The sequence below is a fragment of the Bubalus kerabau genome, chromosome 11 (genome assembly GCF_029407905.1).
Source record: "Bubalus kerabau isolate K-KA32 ecotype Philippines breed swamp buffalo chromosome 11, PCC_UOA_SB_1v2, whole genome shotgun sequence".
Taxonomy (NCBI): domain Eukaryota; kingdom Metazoa; phylum Chordata; class Mammalia; order Artiodactyla; family Bovidae; genus Bubalus; species Bubalus kerabau.
The window spans coordinates 67,642,501-67,666,431 of NC_073634.1; the positions used below are offsets into that span (position 1 = coordinate 67,642,501).

The following is a 23,931-nucleotide window of genomic DNA, read 5'->3' on the forward strand; positions in this document are numbered from 1 at the left end:
GTCAGTGAATTCCGATGAAAGAAGCTGATTAGACGTTTGAATGTGTGAAAATAGCATGCCACGAATACCCTGCTATAGAAATAAACAAAAGTTTATTATTACTTTCCGTTAGAGGCTTTTCGAGAGATCGTGAAGAAACATCCTCTAGGATTCCAATTGAATGATGTCTTAAGATGCTTAGGAGGCAGTGGGCCTTCCAGGAACCATGTTGGGCTTTTCTCTTCACTGGGTTGAAGCCATTTTTCCAGATTTACTTATTTGGATCTCTTCAGTGCTTGACTTCATGGCAAAGTCAAACTAGAGGGAATTAGGATGAGATGGAAAGCAACCAGATCAGTTTCGTCACTGTGGTTCTTGGAGTGCACATACCTGTGTGTACTTGGGTGCCCGTGGATGTGCATGTCTGACTGTCACTGGTGGGAGATAAAGTTTAAACATAAAGTTCAGCTTCAGCAATAAGGTGAACGAGGATTTAAATGTCTTGTACTGCTTTTGATGAGACCTACTGCAGGGGATTTTGTGTTCAATTCATGCAACCAAAGTTTAAAAGAGTATTCTCTCCCTGAATATAAAAAGACGGCTTTATTGAGGTTGACTCTGAGCCCACAGTAGGTACATACTTTTAAAATCAGCTTTTATGATCATGTTTCACTGGAGTGTTGTTACCCAACAAAAGAATTTTGTTTTCTAACCAAACTGGGCTATGCAATTAGAACTGCAATGTCTGCAATGAATTGAACACGATTAGTTTGACAATGCGGAACTTTCTCTGGTGGCTCAGGTGGTAAAGCATCCGCCTCCCATTCAGGAGTCCTGGGTCAAGAAGATTCCCCTAGAGAAGGGAATAACAGAAACAGGAAAGTCCTTTCTTGGGAGGCGGGTACATATATGCTATTTGGACTGGGAATAACTTTTACACATAGAATTGTAAGCATTTGAGGTATTTTATTGTTCAGAGAGAAGTTGCTGACATCATCACAACTCTAAGTCTAGTAAAAATGGAGCCTAGAATAGTAAACTTGTTCAGAGCTGAGACAGAAACAGGTAACCTCTGACCTCTGCCTTTTACTGCAGAATTATATGCAGCATAAATCCACAGGGCCTCTTTCCTTTCAAGTGTGGGTATGTATACATTATGGTGTCACTGTTCACAGTGCTGTAGTTAAGGTGAGGTCAACATTTCCATAGAAAGCCCTACTTTCAGAATTCAGCTTGCACCATGAATTTTCCAAAGGTGTAAATGGAATCTCAATTCTTTCTGCTGTGCTCCAAAGTTGCTACATGGGGTCATAGCCTAGTGTTTCGTTTGTTTGTTTCTTTTTCTTTTTTTCATGTCTTGCTATTTTAAAAAGAATATATCACCCAGCAGGCCCCTGGTTTAGCTGCTACTTTGAAGGATGTAAACTGCTACAATGTATTTGAATTTAAAACAGAAACATCCTCAGATACAAAGATTTTCAGAGGGCAAGTGCCCCATCCCAGTCTTCCCCTTTGACACATCAGAACAAGGAATCAGGAATTTCTCAGGTTCATTTCTCCTTCAATGAGTGTTCTCCAAAGGCCAGTTTAATAATGAATGTGATTGTAAGCCATATACCCTTCACGTTACTGGAGTTTTCCATTCACATCGTTTCTCTTTCTGTTTTTTCATATAAAAACCACTAGCTTGTTTTTCCTTTTAATGCATTTTCACATAAATTGTCTCATTCGAATGGAACCTGTGGAAAACAGTCATGCAATCCTGGGCGGTAGATAAAACAGGTCTAGCCCATTTGACAGACGAGGAACAGGAGGTTGGATGAGCTGGGCAGTTTGCTGAAGCTATGGTGCAGTGCCAGACCTCAAATTTCAGTTTCCTGATTATTTTTTTAAGACTCTTCTCATCATGCCCTCTTTCTAGCAAAGAAGTAAAGTCACTTATTTCCATGGTCATCATGGGAAGGCTTTTGGTGCTGATCACACCCCCCACCCCCAGGACTCCCCCCACCAGCTGGACCACAGAGGTGGTAGGAGTCACACCTTCTGTGCCCCCTGCCCCTCCCCACAGGCTCTCCTGGGCAGTGCGATTTATTCCCTGCTAAATGCAGAATGATGCCTGGAAGTGTTGCTTCAACAACTTCTGTGCATTTCCATGCCAACCATGACCCTTCTCAGCTCTTTTTTTTTTTTCATCCTTGAGACCTGTGGAGCTGGATCTTTGTGCAGCCTTTGGATTAGCTGTGCACCATGGCTTTCCCGTGTTCTCCTGTCTGCCTTTTCTGGCAGGCATGGGTGTGTAAGCCGTGCCAGCATTGGCCCGTAGTGCATGTCCTAAATAGTTATTTACACAGTTTGAGTCCATTTTAGTCAACTGGGTAAATAACAGCCCTCTTCAAAAGATTTATAAATCCATAAATATGTCTTTATACATACCCAATAGACAGAAATAACTCAATCTGTCAAGAACATATCTAGAGAGGTGTTTCCCCCACAGACGGGAGTAATACATATTTTAAAACTTTTTCTACTATATTATTTGTACTGCATTTCTTTTTCCCTTATTCGTTTTCAATGTTTGCCACTTTATTATGGCACCCAAGGTACAAAAAAAGAGAAAAAATCCCCTAGGCTTTGGTCTTCTGTTAAACAACCTTGTCTACAGTGCAAGGTAGGCATGTGACAGACTCTCAAGTGAGCCTTGTTCTTTTGGACTTACCAAGTAAAGAAAAGAAAATCAGTCATCCAGGAAATCATAATATTCTGACAGATTTCAAAATACATTAACAGTTCCTAGTAAAGAGTTTCAGCCGTTTGAGGAATTTTGAGAACCTGGTAATTAGACAAATGAGTGACTCTTCTGGTTGATAGAGGAGTTTTAGTCTACATTTTTACCTAAGCATAAACAAAAAAGTACAGAATCCAATGCTGGTCATTCTGAAGAGAATATACATGAGGTATATAACCAAGAAAATGCCAGCGATATTCTTCTTTTTTGGGGATTTAGTGGAGAAGGCAATGGCACCCCACTCCAGCACTCTTGCCTGGAAAGTCCCATGGACGGAGGAGCCTGGTGGGCCGCTGTCCATGGGGTCACAAAGAGTTGGACACGACTGAGCGACTTCACTTTCACTTTTCACTTTCATGCACTGGAGAAGGAAATGGCAACCCACTCCAGTGTTCTTGCCTGGAGAATGCCAGGGACGGGGGAGCCTGGTGGGCTGCCGTCTATGGGGTCGCACAGAGGTGGACACGACTGAAGCGACTTAGCAGCAGCAGCAGTGTTTATTCATGATTTACTTAGCAGTAAAGAATCCACCTGCAATGCAGGAGATGTGGGTTCAATCCCTGGGTCAGGAAGATTCCCCTGGTGGAGGAAATGGCAACCCATTCCAGTGTTCTTGCCTGAAGAATCCCCATGGACAGAGGAGCCTGGTGGGCTATAGTCCTTGGGGTTGCAAAGAGTCAGACATGTCTGAAGTGAATGAACATGCATGAATGATTTATGTAATATATCTCTCCCCCAACTCAAATTATTTATCATGGCAATTCTTCTTATGACATCTACATTCATTTCATATTAACACTTGTGGTCCCTTGCAGGAAATTGATTCTTCAATAGCAATGTACCTTTAAATGGGGATTTATAAGGAAGGCCTAACATCTGTATTTGGTTGGGGGTTTCAGCTGATGTGGCTGCAACATTAATTTTTGTCTACTTTTTAACTTTCCTCAAAGTACTTCCAGAGATATGAGATTGGATTCTTATTTTCACCCTGTCAGTGATTTGCTATTTTCCCATTTCAGAAGAGACAAAAGTAGAGCTCAGAAATCTTGAAATGAGTCACTGTCAGCCACCTCAGAATCTTGGTCTCTTGCCTTTGTAACTGCTTTAGGATGTGGTGTGTTCAGGACCTAAGATGAGGTGCACATTGGCAGATTCTGGGCTCTTTCATGTGTCTTTTTTATCCTACTGCGTGCAGCTGCCCTACTGATCGTAATCAGGGTCTATTCTAGTAAGCATGTGGTTTGGACAGGAAGAACACAAGCAAATCTGGTGCTTTCTTCATGGATTTTTCTCCCACTGCTCCCCTCAGCCCGGGGCTCCCCTGGTGCCTCAGATGGTAAAGAATCCTCTTGCAATGCAGGAGATCCGGGTTTGATCCCTGAGTTGGGAAGATCCCCTGGAGGAGGGCATGGCAACCCACCCTAGTATACTTGCCTTGAGAATCCCCATGGACTGAGAAGTCTGGCGGTCTACAGTCCATGGGGTCACACAGAATCAGACATGACTGAGCGACTAACCATGGCACAGTAAACCCCCACCCCCACCCCAGGGCTTCCAGAGCCACTCTGTAGCTCATAAGCAGCCTTAGCTGTGCTTACACGTTTTGAGTTTGGGCAAGTCTCCTTTTTGGGTTGAAAGTCAAGAGAGATGAATACGTGATAGCAATGAAATAATAAAATAACCCACTATGGGCTGTCAGTCAGTGTAGGTATTTAATCACTCGTGTTGTGGAGAAGGTCATCGAGGTCCAGAGAGGCCGAGAGACTTACCCACAGTCACATCCTGGTTGGTGGTACAGCAGGGACTTGAACCCATGCAGTCTGACTCCAGAGCCCAAGCCACTATTTGATGTGATCCTTGGATGTTACCTAGAAATGGGAAAACAGGTCCTGCGAGGGCCGTTCTCTCTGTTATCAACTCAAGGACTCTGCCTCCTAGGGCCTGCACTGGGGCTGGTGCTCTTGTCTGTAATCGGGTGATGAAGCTGTGAATCAAACAGAATCAGCGTTAGCTTCAGGGGGGTTCTACTCTGCTGGGGACTGAGAATCCAGTTTTGTGTGCTAAGTAGAAGGATGATTGAGCTCTTGACAGCAGAGCAGGATGATTGATATGATTAATTTGTATTATGTATGAAGAGCCTCCACCATTGCACTCATTCAAAGATTTATTGAATTGAGAAGAAGAGCCTAGAAAACAAGTAAGGACATTTCTCTCGCAGAACATTTCCCACTTCAAGCTCATCTCATTTTCCTCTTTTGTGAGGAGAAAGAAAAAGTCTGATTTCTACATTGAAATTTCACGTGAAACATTTCAACCCTAAAGAACTTTGCCGGTCTCTAGAATTTTTCTAAAACCCGCTTATGAGCTTCTTTGGGGGCCAGGGCTCAGATCAACAATGGTATCTTTGCTCCCACAAAAAAATGCAAAATCAGGGTGTTTCTTTAAAGAGGAACCATTGAGAAGCACTGCTATGTCTTTACAATAATGTGTCCGTAGTTGCCAGTGCCTCCCACTGCCCCTCCCCCCTGCACACCAGCTTTTGTAGGCGTTCCGGCAACCTATAGGCAGAAGGCAATTCCATTTATTATTGAAGGGAATTTGGAGGCAGTCATTTCAGACCTGTGAAGCCAGCAGGCAGAGCTGGGTGAGAGCAGGGCGGTGGGGTGGGGGGGAGGGGCGGGTGCGGGGAGAGAGGGAGGTAGGGAAGGGCCACATTTTGTTCCAGATGACTAAGCAACGATTTATATACCCACTCGCCTTTTTACATGAAGAAGAAAAGTAATAACAGCCCAAACCCGGGCATTTGAAACAGTCAGCTGTCTGATGAATAATGGGGTAGGTGGGAAGGAGCTCTCTGATTGGATGTCTTAATGAGCAATTTCGCACAGAGTTTGGGCTGCAGTTCCCCTTGACCTTTGCCCTTTATTGACCAAACTGACACTTCATTTTTCACATACTTCCAATTATGGCTTGGCTCAAGTGTTGCCCTCCCTCCTTTATTTCTTTCCTATGGACAACTTGAGAGTAGTTGAGGCCACAGAAGATATTTTAATTTGAAAAACTACTGTAGCAACTCAGGTTTAGGATATAATCTGTAATCTGCAGTTTTTCAGATGAAGACACAAAGTAAATACTGCTTGTTTTGAAACAGTTTTACTTTGTCCTTTTTTATCCCAATTTATTTTAAAAACAAAATATTTATAATAATCTAAGCACCCTGAAAAGAAAGAAAAATGTCTAAAAAGTAGACTTGTTTTTTTTTTTCATTTATTTGTCTGTTGGTCCAGATGACTTAAATGATCCTATATTTGTTCACACTTACTTCTTAAGCCTTGTTCTTCTCCTGGAATGTCCTCTATTTCAATAGCACTAGGATGCATTTTGCAAAATACACTTTGGTAAAAAAAAGTAGAATATAATTGTGATCACAGGCCTTAGCCCTTGGGCCAACGCTGCCCTGTGTCGTACTTCAGTTACATTTAATGTTGATTGCAAATTCAAGTGTGGTCTTTGCTTGCAGTGGCAGGCAGAACAGGAAAATGATTTCCTGATGGGAAAAGTCAGGTGTAAAAAAAGAAAGGGGAAGTTATTACACTCTGCAAATCCATGTTATCAAAAAGTTCCATATTACTAACTTATCAAATATGTTGAATTAGATGTATGGACAGAGAATTGTTTTTTTCCCAAGAACACCCTGTACTCTAATCACCTTATCTTTTATTGACTCATCAAATGTGAGTAACTGTTTTCTGTTCTCCATTTGCTTGGCTTCAAGCATCATGAAAGCAGGTTGTCTTTAAACAAAGAAAAATAACTGCATAATCTAAAAGGCATAACTGTTTATTTAGGGGCATGAACTTGGCCACGAGTGTTTTCACAGAAAGTGCATATTCTCACTAATACCAGGGGTACATCCCCAGTGAACTCGGTCATTGTTTTTCATCTTAACTTAAAAATTCATTTGAAATTATTTACTCCCAAATAGATTTCCCTCTAACACAAAAGTATGTGTTGCGAAGTGGATGAAGTGTTACCTACTTTATTATGTAGCCCTGTGGCATATCCATGGCATATTTTTACTATAATATGGTAATAAAAGAATATGTAAAAGGCAGACAAAGGTTCTGTCTTTTTCTGTAAGGTGACCTCTGTTACCAAGTAACTGCTTTACTTATGAGCTTATTAAAAACTCAAAAAATGAGCTTTTCATACTTCAGAGGCATTGATGTGAAAATGAGCTGTCCTGTGAGTAGTTTTCTTGATCATTTTTAGAACAATTGATTAGCCAAAGAGCTCCTGTCATTAGTTGACATTGACTGATAGCAATTTATCACAAGCTCTGAAGGTCAGCGAGACAGTTGGAGTTTCAGCCTGCCTTTGATTGACCTTTACAGAGTCCATCCTCATGTGATTGGGTTTGAATGGGTCTGACCCTCGATTGGAAAAGACAGGACATTAGTCAACAGACTCATTTCGTGTATTTTCTGTTGATTGCTCATTTTTATTTATGTGTGAACTCAAGGTCTGGATAGCTTATCAAATTTTGTACTCTAGTTTTTGAAATTTAAGAAGTGCGATACTTGTTAAGTATGGCCTTAAAACCACACGTCTGTTTTCCCCCTGGTTTGCAGTTACAGAACACTCTGTATGTAATGTAGGCTTTGCTGCTGACACTTGCTATGTCACCTGTGCAGATACTGGGATTTTTGTTGCCTTCGATGGATTGAAATTTTGTTTTTGTTGTGGTTTCTTAAGAAATACCAACTTCAGTGTGACTTGTAGGACTTCTGAAATTATACCCCAGTTCTCTGACTTTCCAAGAATTAATGGCATTCGTCTCTCAAGAGTCTTGTGATATTTCAAAATAAAAAATGAGTAGCAAAGAATTCTATGAATGATGATGTTATGTCAACTCATCAGGAAGTCCTGCAAGCCAGAAGGTATGAAAACATTTTAGAAAGGTGTCTTCTTTACAATTTCACTTTGTCTACTGAAGATTAGAGAAAGCTTTTCTGACTGTAACAACGCTGGCCTCTCAGGGAGAGTGGGATGTTATACTTTCTGTTGTAGTGGACCTGGAAGTAAATGGTTAGTTCTTTCTTCCCAAAACCATGAAGTGTTTTTCAAAAACATATCTCATATAAAAGAATATATTCCACATTTGTATTAATAACATGCATTTTATTGCCTTATGTAAATAATAAAAGGGTCACCTGTGCTTTCAAAACTCAGATATTAGTGTGTAATTATTTAATTCAGTTTCCAAATAAGGCCTTTCTTTTCTTTTATTCTCTTTCACTTTCCTTTTTCCTTTTGACTCTGCATTGAGTTTTAAACTATAAGCAATAACTTGCTTTTCAGGTCCATCCTCCTAGGCATTCTAAGGTCACCACATACAGCCTGGCACAGCTGAAACATGTGTTTCAGTTTCTACTCTAGAAAATAAACCAGGAGAGAATCCATTGTCCCCGGTAGTGGATTCTTTATAAGGTGTCATTCTTGGCAAGGCTGCAATGAGGAAGTTAATTTTAGGGAAGCATCCATTTCATATAGCCCAAGGAGCTAAAAAGACTTTAAAATTGTAATCACTTCTTGCAGATGAGCCAGAATATGATCACAAGTTGTATTTAAGGGGAGAAATGTAAATTTATACATTTCAGTCAAGTCATTAGAAATAGATTAAGCACTTACTGTATGGAAGGTGCCCTGTGTGAGGCTATTAAATTGAGTAGGTCATAGTATTTGCCCTCAGGAAGCTCATGTGTGCTACCAAGAGCATTAAGCTTATGGAGGTGAAATATTCACTAAATACTGAATATTCTTAGGAAGCTATGAGTGTATGTATTTCACAACACACCAGTGACACAGATACACTGAACTCTGTGGCCAAGGATGTTCACTGAAACACAGAGTGGATGGGATTTGTCCTAACTGGCAGAGGGACACTTCTACCTTGATCCTCAGACTGCCATGTAAGTTCAGTATCTCTGGGGCCCTGTGAGGCCAACTGTGATCCATAGTCCCCTCTTGGGAACTTGGCCCAAGTGGCCACCAAGGGTCTCTGCTGTTTGAACCAGTAGGGTCCTCATTGCTTTCTCAGTCTTTATTCACATCAGCTGATTCATACTGATCTTCTTCAGGGAATCCTGACACTTTGAAGGGGAGAAGATCCCTTTGGCAGTTTGGTGAAGTCAATGGATCCCTTGTCAGTAATATTTTTATTAATGCATAAAATCAAATACATAAGATTATGAGGGAAACTATATTGAAACCCAGTTATCAAAATATTTTAAAAAACAAATTGTAATATAATGATGTAAGTTTCTTGTTTTAATATGCATTAAATAATGAAGTCTAGCAATAATTCTATTGTCTACCACATTTTTGAAAGAATGATGAATGTAAACAGTGTCTTAAGATAAGATATTTATAACAACTATTTTGGGATATGTTATTATGATTTCCACAGGTGACAAAGTCACAGGTCCTACTAATAGTTCTGTGATTTGTGCCTACCTAGATACACACTTGAGATAAATACTCATTCCAGTTAAAGTTTACTGATAATAAAAGATTAATTTTTTCCCTCCTAAGTACTTAGGTCTTCTGAATTCTAAACCATGGATCCCCTTGGGGAAGTCCAGGTTAAAAACTTCTATGTTAATTTGTGTCATCTGTAAGAAGTATTCTGTGAACCCCCCGATTGGAGGAAATGACCCTCTTTTATGCTCTCAGGGTATCCTGTGTCTTGTCCTTTTTCATAAACGTATGTGTGTATATATATACAGACAAATACACACACACACATATATTTTCATGTCCATCCTCCTAGACATTCTAAGTATATATGTGTGTGTATGTGTGTGTGTGTGTGTGTGTGTGTGTGTAGGGGGCTTTCCTGGTGGCTCAGTGGTAAAGAATCCGCCTGCAATGCAAGAGACATGAGTTCAAGCCCTGAGTCAGGAAAATCCCCTGGAGAAGGAAATGGCAACCCACTCAAGTATTCTTGCCTGGAAAATCTCATGGACAGAGGAGCCTGATGGCCTACAGTCCATGGGGTCACAAAAGAGTTAGACACAACTAAACAACAACATAAATTTTTGGCCACACAATGCAACATGCAGGATCTTAGTTCCCCAAACAGGGATCAAACCCACACCCCTAGTCTTAACCATTGGCCCTCCAGGTAAGTGCCTCCTTTCTCATATATTGAAATGAAACATTCATGCATCAGCCTCCCCAAGGGATTATGTCTTCTTCATCTTTAACTCTCCTGTGCCCAGCATAGTTATGGCACATGACCACTGATGGATAATTATTTGTTGAAGAGGACTGGGAACTCTCTCATGCTTTCAAACTCTCTGCACTACATTCCCCCAGGACCGATTTCTTCTGGGTACCAGATCACACATGATCCTCTCTGTCAAAATGTAAACAGATACCAAAGTTTTGCCTGTTCCCACCCCCAGAGAGGGGTTTTGACTGGGGCACTCAAGGAAAGATTCTATTGGTAGCTCTTGCAGAATTTGGGGATGTACCTTAAATCACAGCATCTGCCTAGTTGCTAGTTCTGCCTACTCCTCCTCTTGGGTTCTATCCTCTGGGCCTGAATGGGTGTCCAACAGAAGATGGCTGGGGACTGGCTGCAGCATTCTGGAATCTTTTGAGGGACCTTGAGGTAGGAGGTTAAGGATGGATTACAGGAGTAACTCTGCCGCCCTGGGAGAACGCTTTTATGTCCTGTGCTGTTCCCAGCAGCAGACGTGATTCCATCCCCTGGGATGTGATATTGAGCTCTGCTCCTGAATTTATCTCTCTCCCTCATGACTGCTAGCACTAATTAAGGATAGTGGTGGAGGTTTTGGCTGTTGGCCTAGCAAAAACTAACCCAAACAGTAAATTTATGCCAAGCATTTTACTTTAAAAGAGGTAGGCGTTGTCTCCCTTTTACATTGATTGGTCCCAGAAGTGTAGTTGATAAGTTGCGTTTTGCTCAAGTGTCTGGCTTTGTGGATTAGTTCAGTCTTGCAGATAATTTTCTGTAATTACTTAACCTAAAAGCATTCTGTTTGATTAGTACAATTAGCTTTGGCCTTCCCTGTTTACCAATATCAACCCATGTGCCTTCCCACCTAGACGAAACTCATCTTATTTCCTAACAAAGAATGGAAGAGGTAGAACTTCTCCTATCTATTCCCACATTAGGAGAAGAAGGGAACAAGACTCTACCTAGAAAGTCAAAATTATCTTCAAAAATTTTTTTTTAAGAAAGAAGGAATTGAAGAGTCAATACGGAAAGCATTGTATTTGCCAGTAGGCTTATGGCTAGATCTTTAACATTTGATCAGTTCTCTCTCTTTTTAAACATTTTATTTGTTTTGTTTGACTCTTTCCTTGAGTGCCCCCTTTTACAATACACCCGGGACATCAGGACAGGTAAGACCTTGACACCCTTTTGTACTTTGATACCTTAGGTGAAGACGATATATCTTAATTATACAATGTTTTTACATATTTTCCTTTTCATTCTGTGAAAGGATTTAAGGAAGGAAGCAGAAATATATAGTATATTATAAAATTCAAAAAAAGTAGATGAAAAAATTAGAATGAAAAGAAAATAAGAAGTCATTCTTAAGAGAGTATGGAACATTATGAATTATAGGCTCATGTCCAGTTGTAAGAAGTAGGCAGTTAATTTGGCTCTGAGCTTCCTAGCAGCCAAAATGAAGAGTGAAATATAATTAGTTATGAGATTTAGAGCATCCTTGGAAGTTGCTCAGAAGAATCTCTTTGACAGGCATTAGAACCCACATATCCTCACCCAGGTAATCCAGGAAGACGGCATAGGCTGCCATCCTCACAACACCTGTAGGACTCCTTTACATCTCCCTCAGCTCCCTAGCACAGTGCTGCAAATAGAGTAAGTGCTAGATCAATATTTGATTTATTTGTCTGGATGTCTAGATTTATATTCAGCCCATTCACATTTTAACTCCTTGGTATCTAAGCTAAGTTTGATTGCCATGGCTGAAACAGATGACAGCTTGTCTTCATATGAACTGTAGTGCTGATTATTATTAGTGATGATGCCATGAGTGTCTTTCCCAGTTTCTGTCACCCTCTTCTGCCCATTTTATGGTGAGCCAGCTCCATTTTCCAGTCTTTTCTCCCTGTATCTGGGGACAGGGGTACAGGTGAGAATACTCTTGTCCTTCTGGTCGTTATCCTCTGAAATGAGGTAAATGGATCTGGAGAGATTGAGATAGAAAGTGATTCAGTCGTGTCCAACTCTTTGCGACCCCATGGACTGTAGCCTACCAGGCTCCTCTGTCCATGGAATTTTCCAGGCAAGAGTACTGGAGTGGATTGCCATTTTCTTCTCCAGGGGATCTTTCTGACCCAGGGATTGAACCCGGGTCTCCCGCATTGCAGGCAGATGCTTTACCATCTGAGCCACCAGGGAAGCCCCAATTTAAGATTCAGATAAGTGATGGTTAAAATGGAGATGCTGAGGGACTGAGCTGGGATACTAGGATGGTAAGATATGGTGGCCACAGTCTTTATGATTTCAGCCTGTAAAATTGGAGGGGATTGTGTGTTGTGAATATTTGATTTACCAAGCACTCAGAACATCTCCCCACGTGAAAGGAATTCTCTTAGTGCCAATAAAAGGTATTGTTTGATATCATGAATTTTAAGCTGATGACAGGAATGCTCCCAAACCTAGAAAAGGTGAAGATAGAAGTAGTCCCATTCACCAACTTACTGAGTATTAATGGAATGTCCACTGTGTACCAGCCCATTGCTAGATGTGAGAATTGAGAATGAGAGAGGCTACTCCTGGAACCAAGACACCGCATGTCCAGTGATGGAGCATACAGTTCACACAGGGCAGGTTAAGTCTCATGGTTCACTGGACTCAGTGTAATTTGGAAGCAGAGACGTGGCACCTAACAAACTGGCAAAGACGCAGTGACTGCCTCTCCCCAGGCTTCACGGCAGGCAACATTAATCCATCACAGTGCCCTTTCTCGTTGAATGAGACTTGGATGTGGGTCCATCTCAGCACTCCAGGCAACCACTGCCACCACTCCCAGAGTTAGCCCTGAGAGCCATTAAGGGCTTTCATTCTTTACATCTCCCTCAGCTGAAACAGTATTTTCTTGACTGCTTTCATTCCCAGTCTCCTACCCAGCTTCCTCAAGGGACAGCTTGATATGGAAACTTGATATGGATGGAGAAGTAGAAGGGCATACGAGGCACAGAAATTAGTTTGTGTAGTGGCATGAAGGAAAGAGAAAGCATGCCACTGTAGCTGGAGTGTGAGCAGAGAACAGGGGCAAGGAAAGTCTGAGGTGAGGCCGGCAGGGAGCAGAACCAGACCGCGAAGGGTCGTATACATTGCCTTGGGAGTTGGGAGTTGGATGGGAATTGGGGAGCCACTGAAAACAGTGTTGTGTCCTGAGCAGATCTAAGTGAAGAGGGATGCGTTGGGGGGAAGGTTGGGGCCAGCACTTCTCATATTCAGGAAGACTGGGGTTGTGGGTTGAGTCAGAAGGAGGAGGCTCTGGAGAACTTTTGAGGAGGAGACTGGACCAGACTGAGTGGTGAGGGGTAGAGGAGCTCAGAAGGGCTGGAAGCAGGCCAAGTCTCAGAACACTGCTCTCTAGACCACAGGTCCCTTCCAGCACATTCCCTATCTTCTCAGGGTAGCCTCCCTGAGGTAGGCTGGTCATTGTGGCATATGCCTTCTCCCCCACAACCTGGCTGCACGTTCTTCCCACCCTTTCTGAGGGCAGCTCCTGGAAGCCCGGCCACCACCCTCTGCAGGCCTGCTTTCCTGCAGAGAAGGCTCTGGCTCCATGGTGACCAGGGGCTGCATGGAAAGGAAGAGGCCAGCCAAGCTATCATGGGAATTTGGTGACTCATTTCATCAGTTTACTGCTCTGAACATGAGGTGACTTCCCCCTTTGCTTGACAGCTGATTGATGAGCATTTCCTCGGAGTAGATGCTTTGTTTCACAAGCCTTCATGTTCATGGACTCTCAGTGGGTGCTAATCCTGTCTTTCCCCTTCCCAGACTGCTGAGTTTTCTTTTTATGTAGAATCTTCAAATTACCTGCCCACGACTTAATCGATTCCAGGATGGAAAATAGTATACTCTTAACACTTGCTGATACAACTCCATTCAATCCACTTTTTGCCAGAATGTTGAAGAATCCAGGATACTGTTTTTTAATATTGAAACAGTATTTTCTTGACTCAAAATCTGTCACCTGGTCCTTAGTGCATCTACATTGAAAGTTGGCCTTTAAAATAGTGTACCTCATTTTGTGCGTCCAGAATTTTTTTTCGCTGTTAGTTTTCACTTTCTTTCCCAGGATGTAGGTTTGTATATTTTTAGAAAGATTGCCCATTATTTTGTTTCCAGATGTCCTGATACTCTTGATAGGAAAGGAATCAGCTTTGGAAAACATTAATTGCTCCACTAAATGATGGAACGTTAATAAAAGCTACATAGCAAGGAGTGGAAGAATTCCTTTGAGGTTCCAAGAATATTCCCTAGGCTTATTTTTCATACGTGAGGTGGAGGCAGTAGACAGGTTATGTGGGTCAGAGTCATCATCCTAGATCATGGCTGTGGTCCTTAGATTTGGTTTCCACATTTCAGGTAGAGGCAGTTGGTTTAACGTGCCTTACTTTTCATCTGGAACAGATTCTATTTTTAATCTGTAAGTTGAATGTGGCATGGAGCCATATGCTGCCCAGATCCAAATGCATAACTCCTATTGCTATCAGTGAGTTTCTTGATGGATTGGAAAGAAGTATTTATTACAGATCTTTCTCTGCCTCTGTAGAATTAAACATGCTGAACAAATCCTAGCACTTTTCAAGTTAAAACGAAATGTTTTCTAAGGTAGCAACCATGCTGGCTTAAAGGAATCATGCAACAGTTCCAAATAGACACACGCACATAACCGTAGAATTGGTTTTCAGGCAGAGAAAGGCAACCGGGCTCAGGAACTTTGGTGGCAAGCAGAGTAAAGGACATGGCTGTATTGAACTACACAAAATTGCTTTTAAATAGAAGAGATAAGAGGAGAAAACCTTTTCTTTGAACGGTACTCTGCTCGTGAGAATGCACGCATTATTGTTGGTGAGCAATGCTAACAAATGCCCTCCTGTACTTCCTCACTCTTATTACCCAGTGGTGGGAATGGTATGGCAATGTTCGCTCAGAATTCACTGATGTTTGCATCTATAAATAAATGTACTCAAATCATAATTGTTATAACAGGATTGTTTGATTACCTGGCTGTGGCCTTGTTCTGAGATAGCTTTTGGATCACCTGTTCGTTGGGAACATTTGACAGACCTGTGTTTATTACCCAATTGAATGTCAGTAGCAATTGTAGCTAAAGATAAACAAAAATGCAAGTACTTGTTGACCTTGACTTTTTTCCATAAGAGATTGGACTTGATGGCTCTATTGCTGTTGAGCTGATAAGGGTTATAAACAGTAGTTTAAGGAAAATGTTTTATTCCCAGAGGAAAATACCCTGTTTGCTGTGGGAAATGGCAATAGCCATGTATACCCTTTGCCAAATTTCCTTAATTCACCTTTATTTGGCCTGTGGGAAAAGAATGTGGGTGAGGGGAAACTTTTTATGGCTTTAATATATATTTGAATAGACTGTTATAACTTGTGAATGGTGTAGTTTGCAGATTACAATTTTAGAAGAAGCCAATGATGTTTCTGTGATTTATGATACTTAGTAACATGATTTCTTTGGAAGACATCACGTTAATATAATCTTGTATTTCAGAGATGCAGTGCTTGTAAAAATACAAGATGGTGCCCAAATGGTCTTTCAGATTCTAATTAAAAACATAAAAATATTGTTGGTTAGTAATCTCACTAGGGGCAAAGAAAGAGAAAATGGGCCTGGTGAATATATTGACGTGGGACACTACTAAAGGGCGCTGGGGGATGTGGCAATCAGCGCTTTTCTTCAGGCACAAGTCTTATTAAGTTCCAGATTTGAATCAAGACACTTTGGGCCATTAAGAATCCCCCACTTCTTGGTGAGGCATAAAGCCTCGGTGACTTGTCCTATTTGCTCTTAAAAAATCCCACTGCATTTTCCTTTTGAGAAGAGGTGCTTTGGCTCAATGCCACTGGCTGCAACTTCTGCTCTTAAAATGTTGTTTTGATGCATACTGTAGTGATGGCTGAATTGATTTCTGTGCATAAACGGTGGCCTAGATTCTTGCCCTGTGGAAATCCATGGAATTAAGAACTGTGGGTTCCCGGAGTGATAAGAGGTAAGCGAATGATTAGATATGCATGCAGGGAAAAAATGGAGATGCTTGTAGAATGGAAATAAGGGTCTATGTAATTTGCAAGTTTAATGTAAATGTAAGCCACTAATACAACTAATAATTTAATGCTAATATGTGAGAGTAAGTAAATGTAATTCTAATCATTTCCTATTTGGTGTGTTCTCAAAGAATCCTGAGCAAAAATGCATTGCACTGAACTATTTTCCCAGCTACCCAGATGAAAGACTGGTCTACTGACAACCGTGGCCCTTATGAGATCTCTGGGATACCAGTGAGTCAAATTTCTTTCTAGATAGAAGTTGTGGGACAGTTTGAGATGGCAGAATCTTAGCCAGAGTTTCTTGCAAAGACACTTAGAACACTGGCCTAGGGGACTGATCCACCATGACCTTGTAAGTAGTGAGTTCAGTTCAGTAGCTGAGTCGTGTCCGACTCTTTGCAACCCCATGGACTGCAACATGACAGGCTTCCCTGGCCATCACCAACTCCCGGAGCTTGCTCAAACTCATGTCTGTCAAGTCGGTGATGCCATCCAACCATCTCATCCTCTGTCGTCCCCTTCTCCTCCCACCCTCAATCTTTCCCAACATCAGGGTCTTTTCCAATGAGTCAGTTCTTCTCATCAGGTGGCCAAAGTATTGGAGTTTCAGCTTCAGCGTCAGTCCTTCCAATAAATATTCAGGACTGATTTCCTTTAGGATGGTCTGGTTGGATCTCCTTGCAGTCCAAGGGACTCTCAAGAGTCTTCTCCAACACCACAGTTCAAAAGCATCAATTCTTTGATACTCAGCTTTCTTTATAGTCCAATTCTCACATCGATACATGACTACTGGAAAAACCATATCTTTGTAAGTGGTTACTGGTATTATTTAATAGCAAGATATTTTTCTAAATATATTGTAAATATTTGACCTTATATTCCATCTATCAAAGTACAGATTTCCTCATGATGATATCTCCAGTAAGTTTTGGATATACTTTTGGGAGAAGAGGTCCTTTGAATGAAATTTTAAAATAAAAGGAAAGAAGGTTATGCCATAGATAACCAGTGGGGAATTTTGTGCTGTCTTAAAAAAACAAACAAACAAACAAACAAAATAAACAGCAACGGTAGAGCAGAAGAGTTCCCTGGCTAGTCTTCTTGCTAGGCCCTATCTCTTTCCTTGTGAATTTCTTGGGAGAATCACTGCTTGCTGACTTCCACTTCTCCACGAAACTTTTGTGAAGAACAGTGGAAATCTTTACGCTGACAGATGCCATTGAGGATTATTCTGATGTCTATTACCTGGTGGATGAAATTAGGAAGTGTATTTCTGACATGGCCACAAACCCCTCCCTGTGACATAAAGACTATAATCTAGAATCTCTGTAAACACACACACACACTCCTTTAGGATTACTGGTGATTCTCTGGTTGACGCATTAGAAATGGCAGAGGTGAGTGTGTGCCTGGGAGGTCCTGGCCTCTGGCAGCAGGAGGGCTCAGGGACTCTCTGTTCAGCCTCCTCTGGGCTGCATGAGGGGAGCTTTCTACATCCTTCCTTGTAGTTGCTGAAGGATGTGGCAAGGACATGAATTGTGTGTGGCTGGTTTTCTGTCCTGCTTCTAGGAAAGACTTCTGTGTTTATCTGCATTTTTCTGAGCACCAGTTGGCTTTGTAGCTGCCTCCCAGGCCACTTTGTGGGAAAGCTTTCTTTATGGTGGGTGACGTGGCATTTCTTGTCACTTCCTCAAATTCCTTCCCGCTGCCTATCAGCATCGCTCTGGACTTATCTGGGTTGAGCTTCAGCCAGCCAGAGCTAATCCTGGTTCCTATTTCAGAGGGGCAGAGTGACAGCGATGACGCTGCCATTTCTTGGCGTGTGACCTGGGGTGCTGGTGTGGGGAGCAGAGAAAGGAGGTACAAGAATTGGGGCCCACGGGCTTGCTTTTCAGACCTGGTACCTGGAGTCTCCTCTATCCTGTCATCACTCTTTTCTCCCAAAGGCTGACAATATTGTTGATTTCAGTGTGCACTTGAATGTAACTTTTCCAACTGTAACCTAAAGAAATAAAGGGTAACTTTGCCTGAACTTACTCTCATCCCATCTGCTGAGGTCAGCCCTGACCTGAGGTGAGCCCCTCAGAGAAAGTCTTATGAATTGGTATTTAGAGGATCAGAAACAGGTGTCTCTTTTGTTCTGATCCTCTATTATTTAACAAATGTTTATTAAACACCTATTATGGGTCACGTACAATGTGGAATTGGAGAAGGCAATGGCACCCCATTCCAGTACTCTTGCCTGGAAAATCCCATGGATGGAGGAGCCTAGTAGGCTGCAGTCCATGGGGGCGCAAAGAGTCAGACACAGCTGAGCAACTTCACTTTCTTTCTATAGTTCCTTTTGGGGTAAGTAGGAAATGGCAACCCACTCCAGTGTTCTTGCCTGGAGAATCCCATGGATGGAGGAGCCTGGTGGGCTGCAGTCCATGGGGTTGCAAAGAGTCAGACACAGCTGAGCAACTTCACTTTCTTTCTATAGTTCCTTTTGGGGTAAGTAGGAAATGGCAACCCACTCCAGTGTTCTTGCCTGGAGAATCCCATGGACAGAGGGGCCTGGTGGGCTGCAGTCTATGAGGTTGCAAAGAGTCGGACATGACTAAGCAACTGACACACACACACACAATGTGGGATCATGGGAAGGAAAAATCTCCTAACAAAGAGCATTTTTTTTTTCTGAAATGTGTCTACCTATCTCAGTTTGTGAGTCTTGACCACTAATCCTATAGTAATCTTATAAAATCTCCACATCTCCATTTTATAGATGAGAATTGCCTCTCACAGGCGTAGGTGGGAAATACCAGAACCAGAATCTGCCAGGTTTTCAACTCCGACACCTTTCTTTTGTACCAACTTAAGAAGTAACCTAATAACGGATACCTTCGTGGTCCATGTATTTCTGAAATGTATTCATCGTATCTCTCATTGAGAAGAGAGAAGAGAGAATAAAATTAGGGAAGATCTTTAGCAGGAAGTGATCAGACACTTCTATTTCATTCATTATTCACTCACTCACTCATTCATTCATTCATTCATTCATTCACAGAGTACTAGACACTGTGCTAAATCCCGAGACAACAAAGATGAATAAGACCATTCCTGCCTTCAAGAATTTACAGTCCAGTGTTTGTTTCTCCCCTCACTTTTTTTCTTTTTAATATTTATTTATTAATTTTTTGTTTGTTTGGCTGCATCAGGCCTTAGTTGTGGCTCAAGGCATCTTTGCTGTGTCATATGAGATCTTTTGTTGTGGCACATGGATTCTCTAGTTGTGGAGCACAGGCTCTGGAGTGCACAGGCTTCAGTACTTGCAGTGTGCAGGCTTTCAGTTGCCCCAAGGCATATGGGATCTTAGATACTGGACCAGGATCGAACCTGCATCCCCTGCATTGCAAGGCAGATTCTTATCCACTGGACCATCACTGAAGTCCCTCCCCTCACTTCTGAGTTGAGAAATATCTGGGACAAACATATTTCCTGATGCTGTCCTCTTAGGAGTTACTGACACATTCATCCAACTTGGTTGATCAGTTCAGTTCAGTAGCTCAGTTGTGTCCGACTCTTTGCGACCCCATAGACTGCAGCATGCCAGGCTTCCTTGTCCATCACCAACTCCCAGAGCTTACTCAAACTCATGTCCATCAAGTCAGTGATGCTGTTCAACCATCTCATCCTCTGTCGTCCCCTTCTCCTCCCGCCTTCAATCTTTCCCAGCATCAGCGTCTTTTCCAATGAGTCAGTTCTTTGCATCAGGTGGCCAAAGTATTGGTTGATGCTGTTGATTAATTTTCAGGCATGAGGGGGGCTCAATATGTGATTAGACCCGAAGAGTATTGGTCTCTTCTCATGGAAAAAATGACTTTATCTTCTTTGGGCAGAAGAGTAGCCTAGACACTTAAAACATGTGGGTGATATTAACATCTACTTATTGAGTTGTTGGTGAGATTAAACAAGTTGATATATAGAACTGAGAACAGTGCCTGGCACATAGTAAACATTATGTCTGTATTAGCTGCTATCATCATCATGATCTGGTTAGTACTGGCGCTGATTTCTGAGTTTGAGTGATGACATAATGGGGGATGGAGACTCGAGTACTATTCCCAAGTGTGTCTTCACTTTACAGCACAGAGCGTTTGTTTGCCCTTGGTGTCAGGACAGGGAGCCCTCTATCTTGGTGGGCCACTGAAATTGCCACCTATACTAGAATCCCTTCTATTGTTCATCACCCTCAAATGCCTTGTCATAAATCTGTCACTTTTACCTTTGGAGGTGATGAGGAGGAAGTGAATGAGGAAGAAGAGATTTAGATTGCAGATGATACTTCTCACCTCAGACTTCCAGTCCACTGGATTCTTTTAAACACAGCTAGTGCTATTTCTACACCACATATTAAGGTGTCTGAAAAAAAATGAGGTTTGCAGTGTCAGTCAGGATGACATGTTGCATGGCATACCTCTTGTTGATGGTCCAATTGAGGTGGATTCAGAGCTCTCTGAAGACCTGGCTGAAATTTCCTCCCAGGAGTCCAGTTAGAATGGGGAGTGTATTTGCCCAGTAACACAATTTCTTCTAGCATCTCTGGTCTCATGTTTTGACATTAATCTTTGGTCTTTGATGAAGCTATTGGGCAGTATCAGGCCTTTGAATTTCAGGATGTCTTGTTATCAGTGAAGTTTAAAATACAGGAAGATAATCCTTTGCATTATAGATAAATTTCACCAAATGTTATATAGAGCTTGAGGACTAGCTTTATTGTAATTGCAGTTGGTAAAATAAGGTGCAAAGCATCCCTTGCCTATTAATACTGAATAGGAAATTGTGATTCTGGGAAGTTCAGTTCAGTCGCTCAGTTGTGTCCGACTTTGCGACCCCATGAATCACATCATGCTAGGCCTCCCTGTCCATCACCAACTCCCAGAGTTCACCCAAATTCATATGCATGGAGTCGGTGATACCATCTAGCCATCTCATCCTCAGTCATCCCCTTCTCCTCCTGCCCCCAATCCCTCCCAGCATCAGGGTCTTTTCCAATGAGTCAACTCTTCGCATGAGGTGGCCAAAGTACTAGAGTTTCAGCCTCAGCATCAGTCCTTCCAATGAACACCCAGGACTGGTCTCCTTCAGGATGGACTGGTTGGATCTCCTTGCAGTCCAAAGGACTCTCAAGAGTCTTCTCCAACACCACAGTTCAAAAGCATCAATTCTTTGGTGCTCAGCTTTTTTCACAGTCCAACTCTAACATCCATACATGATCACTGGAAAAACCATAGCCTTGACTAGACGGACCTTTGTTGGCAAAGTAATATCTCTGCTTTTTAATATGCTATCTAGGTTGGTCATAACTTCTCTTCCAAGGAGTAAGCGTCTTTTAATTTTATGGCTGCAATCACCATCTGCAGTGATTTTGGAGCCCCCAAAAATAAAGTTTGCCGCTGTTTCCACGGTTTCCCCATCTATTTCCCATGAAGTGATGAGACCAGATGCCATGATCTTAGTTTTCTGAATGTTGAGCTTTAAGCCAACTTTTTCACTCTCCTCTTTCACTTTCATCAAGAGGCTTTTTGGTTCCTCTTCACTTTGTGCCATAAAGGTGGTGTCATCTGCATATCTGAGGTTATTGATATTTCTCCTGGCAATCTTGATTCCAGCTTGTGCTGGGAAGTTACAGGGAGGCAAAACCAGATTTACAGGCAGGTCTTTATTTGTTTATAGCAAATCAGCTTTACTTCTTCTTTTGTCTACAAAATAACTCGTGGTGTTGACTGCCCACTCTCCATCTCCCACACCTCATTCTAATCGTCTCTTCTTGTTCTTCTGTGTATGTACCATGTTGTAGCCTAGACATGATGAGACAAGAGAGGCTATTTCACACGGTGACTATTTTAATTTTTTTCAATCCATTTTCTCATGACACACTAAGGTCCTTGAATTTTTTTTAAATTTTTAACTGAAATGCAGTTGATACACAATATTGTATTAGTTTCAAGTGTACAGCAAAGTGATTCAGACATACTTATATACATGTATGTGTGTGTGTGTGTGTGTGTTCAGTTGCTTCAGTAGTGTCCGACTCTTTGACCCCATGGACCATAGCCCACCAGGCTCCTCTGTCCATGAGATTTTCCCAGCAAGAATGCTGGAGTGGGTTACCATACCCTCCTCCAGGGGACCTTCTCAACCCAGGGATTGAACCCACATCTCTGTGTCTCCTGCATTGCAGGTGGATTCTTTATAGCTTGAGCCATCAGGGAAGCCGATATATATATATTTTTTTTTTCAAGATTAATTCCATTTTCAATTATAAGATATTGAATATAGTTCCTTGTGCTATACAGTAGGTCCTTGTTGCTTATATATTTTATGTATAGTAGTTAGTATCAGTTACTCTCAGACTCCTGATTTATCCCTTCCCTCCCCATCTTTCTCCTTTGGTAACCATAAGTTTGTGTTTTTCTATGTCTGTGGATCTGTTTTGTATCTAGATTCATTTGTATTATTTTAAAATTCTGCCTCTAAGTGATGTCGTAGTATTTGTCTTTCTCTATTAGGTGCAAACCCATCTCTTGTCAAGAGAGTGGAGGTGGTTTCCTAACAACCAACATGATCCTGTTCCTTTTTTTAAATTTATTTATTTTTATAGCTGGTTGGGGCTTTCATTGTGGCCTGAGGGCTTTCTCTAGTTGTAGACAGCAGAGACTACTCTTCGTTGTGGTGCGCCGGCTTCTTATTGCGGTGGCTTCTCTCGTTGCAGAGCTATGGTGCACAGGCTTAGTTGCTCCACAGCATGTGGGATCTTCCTGGACCAGAGATCAAACCTGTGTCCCCTGCATTGGCAGGCGTATTCTTAACCCCTGGCCTACCAGGGAACTTCCTTTTAAAGAGAGGAGTTTCTTATATGTGTGATGCTGACTCTATTCTGTTATAGCACAGTTCAGTGACAATGTTCAGGGACCCTCGCTCCAAAGCTGGGGATGTCACATAGAAAATGGAAAATACAGGGGAAGACTTGTGGTTCGTTGTATTGAGATTTTTCCCCACATGTTATTTGTTAACATTCTTTCTGACTTTATATTAAGAATATTGTCATATGTACCAAAAAACAGAATGAATAGCATAGTAAATACCCATAACTCACCATTCCCTTTCAACAGTTGTTAACATTTGGCAATATTTGCTCTGTCTGTGTATATAGATAAACACACATATGTGTAATGGTGATATATATTCCTCTTCAGTATAGAAAGAATATTTAAGGAACCGCATATCTCTGGGATTTGAATACATTAGTGATACCTACATTCCCTCATCAAAGCACTGAACAACTTAGTATGGATAAACATCAGGATAATAATACTTGACTCTATATGAAGAACAACTCCTTGTAATCAGTTGCTGTTTTAAATGTTTGTCTATGTGCCCTTCACACTGGGAACTTTTAGGTATTTTCCTGTGAGGATGTAGGCCAGGCTGGGAAGACCATGGTCCTTGGTGTGGCGGTCCTCAGGTGCCCTCCCCACCGACCAATTTGTGAGCTCTGTGCTCTGGGCTGGATGACTCACTCAGCCTCACTAGGATGGAATTTCTTCTGTAAATAAAAAAAAGAGAGAGAGAGCTGGGTTAGATAACTGAAGTGTTTTCCTTCAGTTCTGAAATACTGAGATTCTAAGAACCAAGTTGAAACTTTGTGTACAAACCTAGATGGAATGAAGAACTTCAATAAACATTTTACATATAGATTGAAATTTACCGAAGGTCAGTAAATTCCATGTAATTTTGTGGT

General features: G+C 41.8%; 1 protein-coding gene across 4 annotated transcripts in view; it reads left to right on the forward strand.

Annotated features, from left to right (window-relative positions):
• The window catches only part of MEIS1 (Meis homeobox 1), a 165,444-nt gene that overhangs the window by 31,017 nt on the left and 110,496 nt on the right, over nucleotides 1-23,931 (forward strand). The gene's annotated exons all lie outside the window — the stretch shown is intronic.